Here is an 18,975-nt window from a genome sequence, read left to right on the forward strand (position 1 = left end):
GGTCAGTATGCCTCCCTCTGGAGTGACGGACGGACGTGTGTTGATTAACGCTAATCCTCCCACCTGGAATATACCGAGTAATCTGTGAGTTAACTGCATCAATCCTGCCTCTGATCTTCCTTCAAGACGCGAGAGATAAGTTAGAATCTGTTTAGCATCCACATATAAACTACGGGTTATAAACGGTTATTGTTGTGGTCATTGAAGCGGCTGCCTCCATGGCGTCCCATAAATGTTCGTTTACTAATAGTATAGTTACCTTTCACACGCTCCATTAATCATCATTGCTTAGATAAGAATCATTTATCATCATGGCCTTAGCCTCATCCTTTCATATACTCCTTCCTGCCATTCAGGTATACAGGTGACAAGGCGGTGGCTACTAACGACCCAAACCATACTGGGAAGGTTAGGGTTTGGCTGTTCCTTCTCGGGCCATATTTTGCACGTAACATCCATAGACTGTATAAGTACAGTCTATGGATGTACTTATAGACTGTACAGTACTTATAGACTGTATAAGTACTCAAATTTTTGGGTGATAGGCTGTAATATATGGTCCTCCAGTATAAAACTTTAGCCATTCCTGATGATGTAGATGCAAATCCGGTTGAGTGAAGCATGTTTTGAGAAAACAGCTTCGAACATTCAAAACAATCGAGTGAATCACACTGAAAAAGCAGTCCATTTTGGGGCATGTCTGAAGTATATTTAGTTCCTAAAAAGAACAGTTACAACACCGAATATTTATACGACTATTTTGTTGACGATATGCAGTAATTATTAATGTAGAGCGGAGTGTCTTTAAAAAATAATCAAATGGTTCTTTTCCGGCAGGTGAGGGAGCGTGAACTATGGCATGGATCGTTAGTGTTGAGGTCGCCGCCACCGTGACTCTGGACGACGACACCGGCAAGATGGCCATGTTGATGGTGGTGGTGGTGGTGGTCTCCTCCATGTTTGATTATAGTCCCTCCTTCTCCAGCATCACTTGTCATCTTGGATTACAACGAGTGGGATATGCGGGGGCCGGACTGTTTGCCCGAGGAACCACTGCCGGCGGTTATGGACGGTGAGTGTGTGTGTGCATCTGTGCAATGCATTTTGTGGCAGCTGTGGTGTTGTGTACTTCGGGGACATTGATGCATTTAGCTGTAGGTACGTGTTAGATTGATTTATCGATGCATTAAGTTGTCGATACGTGACGCTGGGTTGATTGATGCATTTAGCTGTACCTGTAGTTATGAGTTGAGTGGATTGATGCATCGAGCTGTAGATACGTGTTTGGTCTATGCATTTTGTTGTAAATGTTAGTTATAACTTATCAGCAACAATGAGAGGAAAAATAAGACGCTTATTGCTGTATGCACGAGGTTAAGCAAGGTTTGGCTGGGTAATTGGTTTAATTAGGCTTTGAACATACCACGAAGACAGGTTGGTAAGGCTCCTGGATATACCGATGAAAATAGATGACGTTTTATACGGCAGTGGAATATACTAAAAGGTTTAGTAAGGTTCTGGGATATATTGCAAGTGTTCGTTTAGCAATGTCAAGTTATGGCAGACCTCTAGTCCCGATGTTGCCACCTGTGGTAAAATTGTACCATTTTTGTACAATTTGAAGCTAGCAGTACTGTGGTGCTACATTATGGTCGTTTCATTTCGGTACATTGTTCAGAAGTGGTAAAATTGTTCTGTACCTCAGTGAAAATCACATTAATCTTCTATATTAAATTAATAAGGAAATATTTAGAGTAAACAGGTATAATAGAAAATTTGTGCATTATATAGATTAATCCTCTCACATTACTTAAGAGGTGCTTAACACCCTCAACATATTTTCAGTGGGAAGGGAGGGGAACTATGAGCAGAAAGCAACATGCCATTCAGTGGATATTCAACCTTACCATAACTTTGAACTTTACAGTATATTGATAATGTGATGACTTATGCTGAATTTTGTAACTAGCTCATCAAGAATAACTTTTTTAGCTAAATGAATTGTGGGGTTCAGTCCCTGAGCCCATTATGTGCCTCTGTAACCCTTTCCATTACCGCCCACAAGATGGGTGTGGGGTGCATAATAAATGAACTAAACTAAACTTGGGGAAAAAAAAGTTAAACAGAAATTTGTTTATAGATTCTGGGTTAAATGCCAGAAATGTATCGAACTGGCATCTACATTTCAGACAAGAAATACAAACTAGAGATTGTTAATTAATGCACAACCAAATTTGTTTATGCAAATTTTATCCAGATGAACTTGAACATAATTTTTTCAAAAGTTGTTTTGAACAAAGGTAATTCTATAACCTTATTTGATACCTCAATGACTTTCAGTTTATAGATTTTACTGATACCCGAATTATGCGCACTCTTTATCTATATCTATATATCTATCTCTAGTTATATTGTTTACTGTATTTAGTTGTGCTGGATCAAGCCATTTTTTGTTGGGCGATTTTTTTTTTTTTTTTTTGGTTGAGCAGTTTGTAATGTATTATTTTTCTCTCGATTTATAGTTGTTTATTAGGCAATAGGTATAATTTGTTGGTAATTCTTTGTATTTGTAGTACGTGGATGGAACATTTAGAGATGTGATTTGAACATGGAATGAACAGATAGCAATTTTAAGGAAATCCTGATGTTAAGAGTTAAGAATCGTGTGTAAAGTCATTTTTTCATAAACGAGTCATGACTTCTGGATTAACGAGCATTTTAGCCGTCATTTAACCATTTATATAATGACTGGTTTGTGTTGGCAGGTGAGGGAGATTCACCTGTCACGGGTTGTCAATACCCGCTGTGGTCACCGCCTGCTGGCTGCTTGACTGGACGATGGCACCCACATCACCACCATCATCATCAAGATGGTAGACAGTGTGTTGTATCGTGATCACTGCTTCTCCGGCCTCGCTGCCATCTTGGACTACAAGAATCAGGGGCCAGATTCACAAAGCAGTTAGGCAAGTACTGTACTTACAAACGTATGTCTTTTGTCAGTTGTTGACGGCTTTGGTTACATTTATTAAACAGTTTACGAGCATGAAAACGTCCTAATCAACTGTTATTGTTATAAACTGCCTCCTGGTGCTTCGGAGCTCATTAACTATTTAATAACTATAAACAAAGCCGTCGGATATTTAGGAAATATGTTGGGTTTCCCCCTACACCCAACCCTGGGTTTCCCCCTAACCCTGCAAAGTTTGGCGAGGTTAACCTTAAATGTCTGGCCTCCAAGCTTGGACTTGAACCTAGGAGAGACATGTATCGTATTTTATAGAAAATATTAATGTTAAACTTACTAACATTTTTACGGTTAATTTTGTTTAAATTATATGCTTAATTTGTTTAGTAGGTATTATAGTTAGCAAATTTATTTTGAGGAATGTCATGTAGTCTATATATATTAGATGGTTACAGCCATAAATATATATTAATGAGATTAGATTGATCGAAATTGCTCTCGAATTCAAATATGACTGAAAGGATTGAACTGCGTAATATTTCTGATCGGGGAGAAAAAACAAGCCAGGAGTGGGGGGACCTTAATTTATTATATAATGTTTACAGAGCAACTGGTGTACCACAATATAAAAGATGTTGTGTAACATGCCTGAGTAGAATGCCAGTACTGCAAAGATGCAACTAAGGGAATAAGTCATAGGACATTAACCGTGCCTAGTGCCAGCTAGCCGAAGCAATGTTGCAGTACTCGCAATCAGCTTAATACTATAATTAAAAATAATGCCAGAGTTAATTGAGTGGCACAGCCAGTACAGTATGTATAAAAAATAATCTGTATACACAGAGGGCATAGAAAAGAATAGATAAGAATTTCCAGGGGTAATGATATGCTAGTGCCTGGTTTACATGTAAAGTCTGCAACCCCCAACTTGCACTACAAGTGAGCACTTGACATATGGTAAGTAGCTGCGGGCAGCCTTAGACTTGGGGATCCGGCGCAGCACCCCCTCTCTAGCAGGCCAGCGATTTATTTTACATTCCAGATCCCCAGATTGCTCTTTAATTATACAGTGGTGCCTTTAAAGAGAGGGATGTCTTTAATTATCATGCATACCAGTTGGTGCATAGTTTAGCAGGACAAATTAGTGTTATGAACTTGTTAATTATATTTTGAATGGATGTCAGTCAGGGGGTTGTCCGTCCACAAGGACTCGTAGGTACAGCCGAGGCCTCGCTACCTGCAGGTCTGCATTCGATTCCTGGTGACTCAAATGGTTAGGCAGCAAATTCTTCCCTTCCCATCCTGCTCGAGTTTGTTATCCCTTCCAAATGCTATATAGTGAGACTGACAAGTCTAACTTAATTACCGCTCTCGTAATTACCTTGCCTCAGTTGCTTGCGTCGAGTTTTCCTGGGGAATGAATCGATGATTATAAGTGATACCAATCATTGCACATAATACCAGGGATCCATTATGTAAAAGCTCCTCACTTACACATTCATTGCATTCATAGATCATATTCATAGATCGGTCATTCCCGATCATAGCCATTATTTAGGACTGCTCCAGATTGTCTGTACCTTTATGGCTGTTCATGCCCGTGCCACCTCTTGGGTGGCTTAATCTTCATCATTCAATCATTCTGCATGTACCGTTTCATTTGATTGTGTATAATGAAGTAAGGGAAGTTCTGTTAAACTGAGTGTTCTGAAGTTGATAATTAAAAATTTCAATTATTAAAGATGGAGCCGTGCACAGCAGCGATATTACAAAGATGACGACGTGCTGAATGTCATGCAATTCGAAACAAGTAATTGGATGGGGGGGGAGTAGGGAAGTTTGTGATGTAGACCTTGCACTACCACCTGGGCAGGTGAGCCACCTGTGGCGCACCGGTCCAGGTGAGGTGGGGTGATCCATCCCAGCTCATGAGGTTCTACGCTCGCACGTTCTACGTCCCCGTGTGTTTAATGTGGTGTATGGTTAGGATAGGGTGAACATATGCACATGTGTAGTAGGTGTGTATGTTGAAGTGATAGTAAGGGTAGGTGTTGAAAGCGTGTGTTTTGCCAGTGTAGAGTCGTATAAGTGTGCATGTATGCTTAGAGTTAAGCATAGGGCCATTAGATCTAAGTGTGGGAGGTAGGAGATCTAAGCATGTGGAGTAGGTGTGTGGGACGAGTGAGTGGGTTAGGAGGGAGAAAGATATACCGGTGGGGCGGTGTGTGTGTGTGTGTCCTTTCTCGCTCTGAGTGGGGGAGGGGGTGGCGTGAGTGAGAGGGGAGGGATTCTTGCATCAACAGGCGTAGGAGACCAGGTGCAGTATGGGGTAGGTTAGATTAGGGTTGTCGATTGGTGGATATAGGGGATGGGCCGCAGCAGGCTTTGAAAATGTACCGTGGGAAATAACAGTGAAGGGAGCGGGGTGGCTGGATTGCGAGGGAACTTGCGCTGTGTGCTCACCTAGTTGTACTCACCTGGGCCAGCAGCACTAGGAGACTTGCAGGTAACAGTTAGGTGTTTCCACTATTAAATGAATATATGTAATATTAGATCAAACCCATGAACTTTGCCAGTACTGCCATCTTGGGTGGGGGGTTTGAGGTGCACTGAGGTGAGTGAGGTATTTGGGATGTTCTTACCCCCCCCCCCCATCCTCCCCACCCCATACCACCAACCAACACTCCACACTTCCCCTACCTCCATCAGCATCACTAGGATAGATAGTTGGATAGACTGGTTGTTCTGTGCAAAAGGCTTATAGCATTATTTCTGATCATTTGTAGAGTAGAGAGACTGTTCACAAACTGCATCAGTAGGCTGCCGATTTAAAACTTAACAATAACGGAAGAGTGTCAGGTCTTCATCAGATCAAACACAGATGCTAGCCCACGTTTGTGAGAGTGAGCACATAGCTGTGTAGCCAAACCACACACACCACCACTAATGGCCCCATCCAACAGTTGAGAGATTAGACACACCAGGCCCCCTACCCTCTACAGCTGGCAGTGGCACTTATGACTACTTTATTATGCACCCCATATGCACTCCATGGTGGATCATAGTACAGGGTAGTTTAAACAGTTGTATTTTGTATGCAGTAAGCTTCGATAGAAACATTACTTTTTGTTTATCATTACAAGATAGGTGCAAACTTGTTTCTTGTCGTTGGCTAGGCTGCTCTATATTATTGTTGTGTTGTGGGTGAAAGAGGTATGGAAATAGTTTGTTTTGTATTAGAAACATTAGCCTACCTGCCACATGTTAAACGCGGGAGCTGAGGTCGTTACGACCACTCTCAGTAGAGAGAGGCTGCGTAATGCAGAGTGTGGGGCCATCCCTCGCTTCCTTACCCCCACACATCCGTTGGCACCCTCAATCCCTGCTGAAAGACCCTCCTCATTTACCTACCCTCGCGTTTATTACTTGTCAATTCCTTAAGGGGCCCAATGGGAGTTTAATACAATAAATGAAAACTCGTTTGATTTCAATCAAACTTTTTTGACGAGTTGTATATAAAAAGGGTTTCATCTGGTCTAAGTCTCAGCATTGTAGCATAAATAGGAAGGGAGAAAAAATATTGAATTGTCAAAAATTTTCCCAAATGGTCAAAAACAATGATCAAACACAAGTGTCAACTGAAAGTCATGTCTATGCCTCTCAGCTACAGTATAACAATAGCAAATATTAAAAGCAAATTTTAAATGGTTTTATTAAAACAAAATGTAGTTATTTTTTTTGTTTTTCTTATTTGTTTATCGGACGATTTGCATGAAACTTTGTACACCTGACTTCACGTAAGCCTATCTGTAAGGGTGCCAGTTTTGGAGAAAAATTGGTTGATGTCAAGCTCGGCCACAGATGGCAGTGCCTTAGACTTTATATTTTAATGATTTATTTTTCAAGTAACATAAACGACTTCAAATGCTTTCATTTTTATTCGATTTACATGAAACTTAAACCTTACATGTAAAGTTTGTCTCTAAAATCTGAAACCGTTTTGTTTCCCTAAGTTCATTTATTGATTTTATAATAGCAGTAAACTTGACATGTTTGTGCAAATTATGTGCATAATTTTTTGGGGGGAACTTTGACTATTTGTATTAGGAAAACTAAAGATGTTTTGGGAAATCCTCAGCTTCAGATCCTTTATTATATGCTAATGTGTCAGAAAAGTGTCATAGAATAATTATATCTGAAAAGGTGAAAGGTTTGAACCTACTTGAAAATGTGTAATATTCGTTGAAAAAAATAAATAAAAAATCTCCCTTTCTATTTAGACTGCAGTACTGAAACTTTGAACAATTGCAGTCATATACACCTAGTCAAAAAATTTTGGTTGAGATTGAACAACTTTTAATTTCCACTCAAATGGCCCCTTACGTTCACATCTACCCATATATATCTCCTTCACAGTTTTCGACATCATCGTGCCGGAGTAATTTCGAACAAGTATTTAGCACTCTTAAAACACCTTTTACCATCAAACATATATTAGGAGGAGGGGCCCTCTCATTATATGAAAAATATCCAATAGTCAAAGCACTGACAAAATATCTCCAACTGACCATCAAAATGGTCCACATTTGACTTTGCCATTTCATTGACTCAGGTGTTCTGGACGATATCCTAACAATTTATCCAAAATTTGCTTGTCCATTTTAAAGAATGAATTCATACATATTCATACATATGAACTTCATATGTATTCATACATACATTCATACATTAAAACATTGATTGTAACCATTATATACGTGTGCTTCCGCCTACAGTTTATACCTGTTGTCTTGTGTATGACCCTCAGTCCTGCGTGACAGTCAATACCAGCATTATCCTCACTTTAATAAGACTTAATTGAAATCCTCAGATTAGGCAAAATTGTAAATAATGTTGTCAATACAGTTGTTATTAATAATCATTTTTACCTGGCGTCGCCAAGGATCCGCTGACATCAACACTACATCACGCCCTACAGTGTTACAAGTTCTCTTCTTCACACCCCTTTGTCCGGGGTGTGAAGAAGCTGCTGATTGTGTTACGCTATTAAGGATTAAACGAGTTTGTACATTTAATGTGAAAATAATATATTATTGACAATAAACATGTTTTACAGAATCAGTCGGCACCAGCAGCTCGTACTGCTCCAGCAGCAACTCCAAATTAATTAAAGGATGACGGTTAACTTGAGTCAGACTACAGTGACCTGTGGAACCACCTGTCTGACTAAGGAGTGCTCAGCAAAATGTCCATGATAGGTAATGTGTAAAGCCCTTCAGTAAGGAGTGGAAATCTGTACAAATATTTGAGAATGTATTTATAATGTAGTTAAATAAGGTGTGCCAATTGTCATATTAGTTAAAGACAACTACTGTGGTTGAATAAGTATTGTGAATTGTTTCGTATTTTGAGGAACTACAGATTGATTTTTTTTTCTTTCAGTACACTACCACTCACTGTTCATCTAACCTACTTTGGTGAGGTTATGGAAGGTTTAGTTGTCCATTTTGACTGGTTGGTACAGCAGTGGGCTTGTTCCTTGCAGGTTGATGTTCGATCCACAATGGTGCAAGTGGAATGGTGTCTGTTCGTTCACTCAATCTTGGTATCCGAGCTTCTTGTCCACACATCCCTTCAAAATGCTATGACGTTATGGTAAGTGGTTTCTGTGCATATCACATTACCTTGCCTAATTAAATATATTACCAGCATTTTGTTTGTCACCAATTAGTTACTTTTGTTGAGAAATACTATTGGCTGGTTTTATGTTTGTGAGAAGTTGCTTGAAAACGTCCACTAGTGTTGGTTAATAACTTTTTACAATTTCAATATTTAAAGTTCAGGCCTTTCATCTTAATTATTAATTAGTGTAATTTTGGACCTTCGCAGAGTAAATGTTAAACAAATGCTATTTAATTAACTGTCGGGGGACAGGAAGCCAGACTGTAGTTGTACACATTTTGCTTATATCGATGCCCCCCCTCCCCCCATCCCTCCCCAAGGCCGAATGAATGATCCTGCCCAGGATGCAGCCACACAAACATGCACCCGTTTTAGGGGCCATAACTTACAAATATGGCAAAATATGCAATAAATGAAAACTGGTTTGATTTTAATTAAACTTTTTGAATAGTTGCATATGAAAAGGACTTCAAATGGTACAAGTCTGAGCATCGTAATATAAATAGGAAGGGAGGAACATTTTTTAAATATCAACAAATTTCCACAATGTTCAAAAATTAACATGAAATACAAGTGTTAACTGAAGTCATGTCTATAACTGTCAGCTATCACAATAGCATATAATAAAACATCTAATAAATAGTTGTATCCAAAAAATTTAGTTTTTCTGTAATTGTCTTGATTTGTTTATCGGGCAATTTGCATGACACTTGTACACAGGACTGCATGTAAGCCTTTCTGTAAGGGTTCCAATTTTGGAGGAAATTGGTTGATGTCAACCTCAGCCACAGGTTGCAAATTAGACTATTTCTTTTCAAGTAGCGTAAAAGTGACTACTTTCATTTGTTATTGAATTTACATGAAACCTACACCTTGTATATAGATTTTGTGTCTACGATTTTTCTAAACACTGTATTCCTAAGTTCATTTATTGATGTTATAAATATTTATAAACATGATACATGTTCATAATAATTTTGGGAAGTTTGACTATATGTATTAGTAAAACTAAACATATGTTTGATAATCCGGTTTGACAAATCCTTGATTATATGCTAATGTGATAGATGAGTGTCATAGAAATTAGTTAATTTGAAACTTGTGGTTGTAGTGAAAATGTGGAAATGTTGAAAAATCTTTTGGGAAAAAAAAAAAAAAAATTCCCTACAATTTAGGTTGTGATACTGAAACTTGGAACAGTTGTAGCGTTTTTCATATACAACTAGTCCAAAAAATTTGGTTGACTTTGAACAACTTATAATATTCTACGTTATGGCCCTTTAGTTATTCAAAATGGCCAAATAGACTAGAAAAAATGCAAAATGAAGCACTCTGAACTGTACTTGGCTGTCGTATAAATACCAAAGTTCTCAAAATGCGGTAAGAATTAAATATACTTAGCATTCAAGATAGAATATTTGAAGTAAATCTTATGGTGGAACTAAAGCTTCTGTGTGATAACAAAAACAACTTTGTATCAGTTGAACTGTTAGAATACGTACGAAATGGAACCAGCGAGTGTAAATGGATTCAAAGAACAGGCACTCAAATGAAAATGATGGGACTGCACGATGTATGTACAGATGAAAGAGTACAGCACTTCCTTCCACCCTGGCAGATAGTACCTTTTGACATCCTGATGTCTGCATACCCCACCAAGAAACTAATCACAAACAACCCTCATGCTCAGCTTGCTGCCAAAATAAACACCATAGAACACAGTCACAAATATACAACCCCCTCCCTTTCTGGCTCGTCGTCTTTGTGAGGAAGTCTTGGTGGACGGCTGCCGGAGTGTGATGCTCCATGGGTCACTCCTCTGTCCTTTTGAAGCCTTATTCTCCTGCTGCTGCCTTTACCAATTGTGCCAGAACTCTCTTTTTCCTTGTGTTTCGTGTTTCTCCCCCCCTCTTGTCCTTTCTCATAGTCATTTCCTGCCAACCTTTTGCCAGTCTTGACTATTCTTTCGGACTACTTCTGTTTTGATTCTCGGGTGTTTGAGGAGGCATACTCTCTCACCCGTAGTACTTAATGTCTCGAGTGAGGGGACCCTTTTATTGTCAATCTTCCTTTCGTCGCTGAACCCAATCTCGACGGACTGACGGTTCTTAAGGTGGCGTTTGTGGGGTGTAGACTCACGACGCACCCCTGGGGGTCCCTGGCAAGACTGGCGACACGTCGCTTGTTTGGTGTCCTGCCTCTAATTGTGGCTCTGTGGTGGGTGTGGGGGCACATTTGTGAACGAAAGTATTAGCTCTCGTTTCCTGGGTAGATAAATACTGTTCCTATTATGATTTCTGAGGCTCGTGTGGTGGGTGACGAAGCCCACGAGTCAAACCGTGTTGGAAGAGCGGACTCTGTAGCCCCGCTACATTGGGCCCAGACCTAGATCCTCCTTTGACCCTCTTAACTACTTCCCCCGGCTTCCCTCTCTACTCTGTGGTTGGGTCAAGCTATACGCCCCCAGCGGTGACCACCTCGTCCCCTGGCGCAGCTCACTCTCATTGTGACTACTGCACCTTTTAACCACCCTCTGGGGGCTCTCAACGCCGTCCCCGCCATGGCCGCACTTACACAATCCTTTCCATACTAATACATACTGAGCCTTGTTTGGTCCAGCTTCGTGGTGTAAATACTTTGATCTCGGTCTGGAATCTACACCTCGTGACGATTTCTCACTCCATAAACACCACCTTGATTCGGTGGATGCCTCCGTTACTTTTAACCCTACCCATTTAGGTACACGTGTCGTCGCTGCTCCTTCACTGGATGCAGCTACCCACTTAGCCGCATTATCCTGCATTGGGGAGACCCTTGTTTGGGTCTCTAAAAACACTGTTAAATGCCAGTGTTGACACTTCTCCTGCATCATGTTGCAACTAGTGTTAGGGACCTAAAAGACTGCCATGAGGATATTAAACATTCTCGAAGGCCAAGGCCATCCTGTCGTCCAGATAGACACGTTCACTCGACCCCCTCGTGGTCGTTGCCGTCGGCCCCTTCGAGTTGTGAAAATCACCTTTGATAGTAGGACTCTTTCGCCCTCTATAATTCTTGCTGGTGCCAGATGCCCCGTTCAGGAGTACATTCCCTGTCCTGGACTTTGCAATAAGTGCTGGAAGTTCGGGCATGATGTCCTCAAATGCCCAAGTACTGTGTATGTATGCCCTATGTGTGGGACTGACGATCGGTAAGTCCGAGTGCACTTCTCCCCAGGCTCGGTGCCTCAATTGCGGTGAGGCCCACCCTACCTGGAGATACTGTATCATATTCTGTCCCAACTTTGTTCTTTTGTTTTTCGTGGTAATCTCCCTCTCTTCGTCCAAAGGTTCCTCTCTCATCGTTCCTTTCGAGTCGGGCTCGGTACCACCCTCTGCCTCTTTTCGGCATTACGAAGATGTACCCAAGGTAGTGTTCTAAGCACTACTCTTTTTCTGGTTGCCCTCAATGGTGTTCTTTCCTCCCTGCCTTCTGGCATGTTCTCCACTCTTTATGTCGACGATTTTGCTCTTTGCCGTCGAGGTGACGATTCGCCTCTCCTTCAACGGGGGCTTCAACTTGGGATTGATGCCGTGTCGTCTTGTGCCACCAATCATGGCTTCAAGTTCTCTGCAACTAAGACTTGTGCTATGACTTTTACTCGAAAGCATGTCATCCTTCTTTGTCACTTTATGGTCATCCCCTCGTGTACAAAGAATCTGCGAAGCTTTTGGGGTTAATCTTTGACGCTCGTTTGTCTCGGTCGCCCCATATCTCTTACCGAGTTGAGTGGTCCGAGGCCCTTAACCTACTTAAGGTTTTGTCCCGTACTTCTTGAGGAGCGGATAGGCGCACGCTCCTCTACAGTGTGTCCTCACTTGAACGAACTATATGGGGCGAAGCCGATTCGTTCCAGTGCGGAATTCGTTCCATCCGTCCGGCCCCAACAACCTTCTTATTTTTTTTTTAAACATATGCCAGGACACATTAGTTTGTTTCTTTGTTGTGTGGTGCTTCATTATAATATCTTTCATGCTCTTTTGGTGTCAATAATAATCTGAGATGCGAGAATCACCATCCCCCACCCCACCCACACCATCCCCCACACCACCCACACCATCCCCCACACCACCCACACCATCCCCCACACCACCCACACCATCCTCCACACCACCCACACCATCCTCCACACCACCCACACCATCCCCCACACCACCCACACCATCCTCCACACCACCCACACCATCCTCCACACCATCCCCCACACCACTCACACCATCCTCCACACCACCCACACCATCCCCCACACCACCCACACCATCCCCCACACCACCCAGACCATCCCCCACACCATCCTCCACACCACCCACACCATCCCCCACACCACCCACACCATCCCCCACACCATCCTCCACACCACCCACACCATCCCCCACACCACCCACACCATCCTCCACACCACCCATACCATCCCCACACCACCCATACCATCCCCCACACCACCCATACCATCCCCACACCACCCATACCATCCCCCACACCACCCACACCATCCCCCACACCACCCACGCCATCCCCCACACCACCCACACCACCCACACCATCCCCCACACCACCCACACCATCCCCCACACCACCCACACCATCCCCCACACCATCCCCCACACCATCCCCCACACCACCCACACCACCCACACCATCCTCCACACCACCCACACCATCCTCCACACCACCCACACCATCCTCCACACCACCCACACCATCCCCCACACCACCCACACCATCCCCCACACCACCCACACCATCCCCCACACCACCCACACCATCCTCCACACCACCCACACCATCCTCCACACCACCCATACCATCACCACACCACCCATACCATCCCCCACACCCCCACACCATCCCCAACACCACTAACACCATTCGCCCCCACCACCCACACCATCCTCCACACCACCCATACCATCCCCCACACCACCCATACCATCCCCCACACCATCCTCCACACCACCCACACCATCCCCCACACCACCCACACCATCCCCCACACCACTAACACCATTCGCCCCCACCACCCACACCACCACCCACACACCACCACCCACACCATCCCCCACACACCCCACACCACCACCCACATCATCCCCCACACACCCCACACCACCCACATCATCCCCCACACCACCCACACCATCCCCCACTCCACCCACATCATCCCCCACACCATCCCCCACACCACCCACACCATCCCCCACACCCCCACACCATTCCCAACACCACTAACACCATTCGCCCCCACCACCCACACCATCCCCCACACACCCCACATCATCCCCCACACACCCCACATCACACCCCACACCACCCACATCATCCCCCCACACCCAACCACACCACCCACACCAACCCACCCACACCCAAACCACACCACCCACACCAACCCACCCACACCCAAACCACACCACCCAAACCATACCACACCGCCCACACCGTGTATTGAAACAGCAGGCTTGGAAGCGTCTCAACTCGCCCGACAAAAAAAAATGATGGGTTGACAGGTCTCCTCTCACACCTCCAGGTTTCCCCCCTCCCCACCCCCCAGGTACCCGGCCATACACACCACAATGCCAAGTCAGCTATTGTTTTCTTCAGGAAACAATAAAACGTGTTAATGATTAATAATGTATATTAATACAACATATTTTGGCATAAATATTTTACAGCTAAGATTGAGATTTAAAATAGAGTATGAATGAGAGGTTTGGCAGCCATGCGTGGTCACCACCCTTCTCTCTCCACTTCCACCTCCCCTGACAACACCTTCCACCACTGACCCCACCTGCCTCTTTCCACCACCTGCCTCCCCTGACCCCACCTGCCTCTTTCCACCACCTGCCTCCCATGACACCGCCTGCCTCCTCTGACACCACCTGCCTCCCCTGACCCCACCTGCCTCCCCTGACCCCACCTGCCTCCCCTGACCCCACCTGCCTCCCCTGACCCCACCTGCCTCCCATGACACCGCCTGCCTCCTCTGACACCACCTGCCTCCCCTGACCCCACCTGCCTCCCCTGACCCCACCTGCCTCTTTCCACCACCTGCCTCCCATGACACCGCCTGCCTCCTCTGACACCACCTGCCTCCTCTGACACCACCTGCCTCCCCTGACCCCACCTGCCTCCCCTGACCCCACCTGCCTCCCCTGACCCCACCTGCCTCCCCTGACCCCACCTGCCTCCCCTGACCCCACCTGCCTCCCATGACACCGCCTGCCTCCTCTGACACCACCTGCCTCCCCTGACCCCACCTGCCTCCCCTGACCCCACCTGCCTCCCCTGACCCCACCTGCCTCCCCTGACCCCACCTGCCTCCCCTGACCCCACCTGCCTCCCCTGACCCCACCTGCCCCCCCTGACACCACCTGCCCCCCCTGACACCACCTGCCCCCCCCTGACACCACCTGCCTCCCCTGACCCCACCTGCCTCCCCTGACACCGCCTGCCTCCCCTGACACCGCCTGCCTCCCCTGACACCACCTGCCTCCCCTGACACCACCTGCCTCCCCTGACACCGCCTTCCTCCCCTGACACCGCCTGCCTCCCCTAACACCGCCTGCCTCCCTTGACACCACCTGCCTCCCCTGACACCGCCTGCCTCCCCTGACACCGCCTGCCTCCCCTGACACCGCCTGCCTCCCCTGACACCGCCTGCCTCCCCTGACACCGCCTGCCTCCCCTGACACCGCCTGCCTCCCCTGACACTGCCTGCCTCCCCTGACACTGCCTGCCTCCCCTGACACCACCTGCCTCCCCTGACACCGCCTGCCTCCCCTAACACCGCCTGCCTCCCTTGACACCACCTGCCTCCCTTGACACCACCTGCCTCCCCTGACATCGCCTGCCTCCCCTGACACTGCCTGCCTCCCCTGACACCGCCTGCCTCCCCTGACACCGCCTGCCTCCCCTGACACCACCACAAATGATGCCAGCCACCTCACCAAGGCCTAACGTTCACACGACCTGTGCTTGTTTTATTGGCCTCCTCAAAATGTATTCTAAATAGGTAGGCTGTTAGAGGAGGGAGGGAGGGATCCAGGAAACAACCCCCCCCCCCCCCTCCCACCCCCCACTCCCCCAATGGCTCAGGGAGCGACCGGCTGGCCACACAATGCCAGCTGTTATCTACACCCCAATTGTATTAAAAATTCTGTGAAAAGGAAATGTGTTCAAACTGTTTAAAATATGTACTGTATATATTACAATTTTCACCATTATTATTGCTCCAATATGACATTTTTCTAATAAAAAGGCTATTTTCAGTGTAGATAATGCGATAATTATCAATAAATTGACTCTTGGCATCTGACGACGAGAGGAGAGTGAGTGGTCTCTGTGGTCAGGTGGAGGAAGGAGGGTGGGGGCGGGGGAGCATGTGTTGCCTCCTGACAACAACTCTCTCACCAATGCCCCCCTGACACCATTTTATCACCATTTTTATCACCATTTCTCCCTAGAAACAATGGGTAGGGATAATAAAACATGGCGAATCATAGTTGATGACAGCCAGCTCCGACGCTCGGCCTCGGTGACCGCTTAGACGAACATTCCTCACTTAATCGAACATTTGTATGTTCCACTGAACATTTGGTACCGAATTCAATTTGTTCGGCTCTTCCGGGAATTCGATAGAGCGGGGTTCGTTAGTCTGAGGAAGCACTGTATTTGCTCTCTCTCGTCCTGTGTAAACTCGATTATGGTTGCCCTGCATACTCTTGTACTGCTTCTATTTTTCGCCGTCTTGATGCTTTGTACCATACTGGGTTGCACCTCAGTTGTCGCCTTTCGTTCAACACATACCCTGAGCTTGTACGCTGACACTGGCTTCCATCTGTCTCGGACTGCCGTGATCACTAGCGTCTTTGCTATCTTGCACGGTCCTTACAACATCCTCGCTCCTGCTTCTGTCGTGCTTTAACTTTTTGCCTCCTGTAGTTCCTGTTCCTCTTCATCGCCTTACTCTTTGTCCGTTTGTCTCACTTAGAAGAGTGTCTTCCGATTCTTATTACCAATGTTTCTCTTCGTATTGTTCCGTCCTTGCCCTCTGTGGAGGGGTCCCCTTTCGCAAATTTTGTACTTCCTGATCCACATCACTAAAGCTTTTACTTCTCATACAGTTATGACATGCCTTTTCCTTGAGCACATTTCTTCACACTCTGTTTCCATCTTCACCGATAGGTGTAAATCTGCCGAACGTGTGGCCTACTCTGTTGTTTTTCCTGAGCACACTTATGTGTTGCTTTCCTCTGGAGGCTAGCATCTTCACAGCAGAACCTTATGCTATTCTCTATGCTCTTCTGTTTTCTCGTTGTCAATTCTCCTTTGTGGTGGTAGTTGACTCTGGTGGTGCCCTCATGGCTTTGGGGTCCTTTAATCGGGTCCACCCAGTGGTTATCGAGATTCAACATTGGCCGTTTGTTATGTCCAGTAAATTTAAGTCGTTGGAATTTTGTTGGGTTCCCAGCCATGTTGGAGTCTCTTAAAATGAGTGTGTGGATGCTGCCGCTAAGGATGCTATCAGGACTTGTCCCATCTCCCGTAAAGAAATTCCTTATTCCGACTTTTATCCAGTTATTCATTCCTGCATCCTTGGCCGTTAGCAGGGTTGTTGGTCTTTTATTACTGGTAACAAAGTACATACTCTTAAGAGTCGTGTGTCTCTGTGGCCTAACTCGTACCACCGTAACCGGCGGTAGGAAACGGCTGTGGCTAGGGTATGTGTGGCTAGGGTTCATACACGTTTAACTCGGGGTCACTTAATGGAGCGCCGCCCTGCTCCTTATTGTCGTAATTGCATTGTTCCTCTTACGGTTGTACACATTCTTGTTGAATGTCCCGACTTCCAGGACGAACGTGCGTGTGTTGTTTCCGACCGTCCCTCGCGGTCAGTTGTCCCCGAATAGAATTCTTGGCAGATCGGATACTTTTCATATCGGTCGCCTTGTATGTTTCTGTTGTAATATTTAGTGGCCTCAGATTATTCAGCACATTTGGTGATGCTACATAGGCTTCCTGGTTTGGTACCTTCTTTTGATAATTACTTATTCACAATATACAAAGCAACAACAACATTGCACAGACCATATACACTGATGGATCACTCAATACAGCTACAGGGAGGGCAGGAAGTGCCGTTATTGCTCATCAGCCGAATGGCAGCACAATGCAAAGGAATATAAGAGTTAGCAACTGGGCATCCACAATGCAAGGTGAATTTGTAACATTACTATAGCACTTGAAATTATTAACACTGAAGTAGAGAGCTTAATTAATTGGACTGTCTTTCCTCACTACTAGCAATAAATAGTTTGCAATCGAGTAATAGCGTGCCTGTCTCCAAAGGCCGACAGATATATATAAGCTTACTTGATAAGCGGGTAAATATCAAAATGTTGTGGATACCTTCTGACATTGGCCTGAAGGAACATGAGAAAGTTGACACCCTTGGTAATGTTGCAGTAAATAAAGAGTGTTGAATTGAATCTCGAGTGATAAAATAGGTCTGTTAAGTGTCGTTAGACGAGAACTCTGATAAATTTGAAAGCGGAAGAGTGCAAACTGGAACTAGCAGGCCCATTGTTTATCACAATGAAATGTGAAAAGTAAAAGTTGTGTATGGACCAAGTAACAAAATCAGCAGACTAAGACATAGTCAGAGCTGGAATAAGACCTGGCTACAGATATCTGACAGTTTGGGTTGTATAAGGATGTAGATGAAGTAAAGTGTGTGGACAAAGACAGGGACACACTCGAACATTATATTTTGGATTGTAGTAAAAATCAGGCATTTAGAGAGAAATGTAAACTCGGGTTGCCTTATCACACGACACTTCCTATTACTAAGGATGAAATACCTGAAATCCTTGGACTGTATCGATATTCCGTTCCCAGTAGATAAACGACATACGAGATTAAGAAAGTAGTGTATTGTGAAGACTAATAATAAACAGCAGGTCCCCCTTGTGAATGTAATATGTCCAATACTGAAATCATTATGTATTAGCAATAAGACGTACCATTAATTAATGTATTATTAGTTACTGTAAATATATAGCTCTTCAAATGGAACATTGTCTGTAAGACCCATTGTGCCCTCTGTCATGCTTTTTGTGCTAACGCTCACAGGATGAGTATGGGGTGCACAATAAAGTAGCCACCTGTAGGCGCCCCCCCCCCCCAAAATGCTGAGTACCTATTGAATGGTAGGTGAACAGAGGCATGAGGTAAAAGGAAATTTGGGTAAATATTTGTTGACAGGCTTGAAACCGAGAATTTGAAATGTG

At 44.8% G+C, this 18,975-nt stretch overlaps 1 long non-coding RNA gene across 4 annotated transcripts in view; it reads left to right on the plus strand.

Annotated features, from left to right (window-relative positions):
- The window catches only part of LOC123746868 (uncharacterized), a 22,219-nt gene continuing 3,244 nt past the window's right edge, over positions 1–18,975 (plus strand). The window contains exons 1-5 of one of the 4 annotated variants that reach the window (XR_011226101.1): positions 1–84; positions 838–1,072; positions 2,766–2,966; positions 8,085–8,226; positions 8,411–8,623. This is a non-coding gene — a long non-coding RNA (uncharacterized lncRNA). Of the gene's footprint in view, positions 1,073–2,765; positions 2,967–8,084; positions 8,227–8,410; positions 8,624–18,975 lie in introns of all 4 variants that reach the window. The other 3 variants (XR_011226103.1, XR_011226100.1, XR_011226102.1) reach the window with 3 other exon arrangements.

This window comes from Procambarus clarkii, chromosome 93 (assembly GCF_040958095.1).
Source record: "Procambarus clarkii isolate CNS0578487 chromosome 93, FALCON_Pclarkii_2.0, whole genome shotgun sequence".
Classification (NCBI taxonomy): domain Eukaryota; kingdom Metazoa; phylum Arthropoda; class Malacostraca; order Decapoda; family Cambaridae; genus Procambarus; species Procambarus clarkii.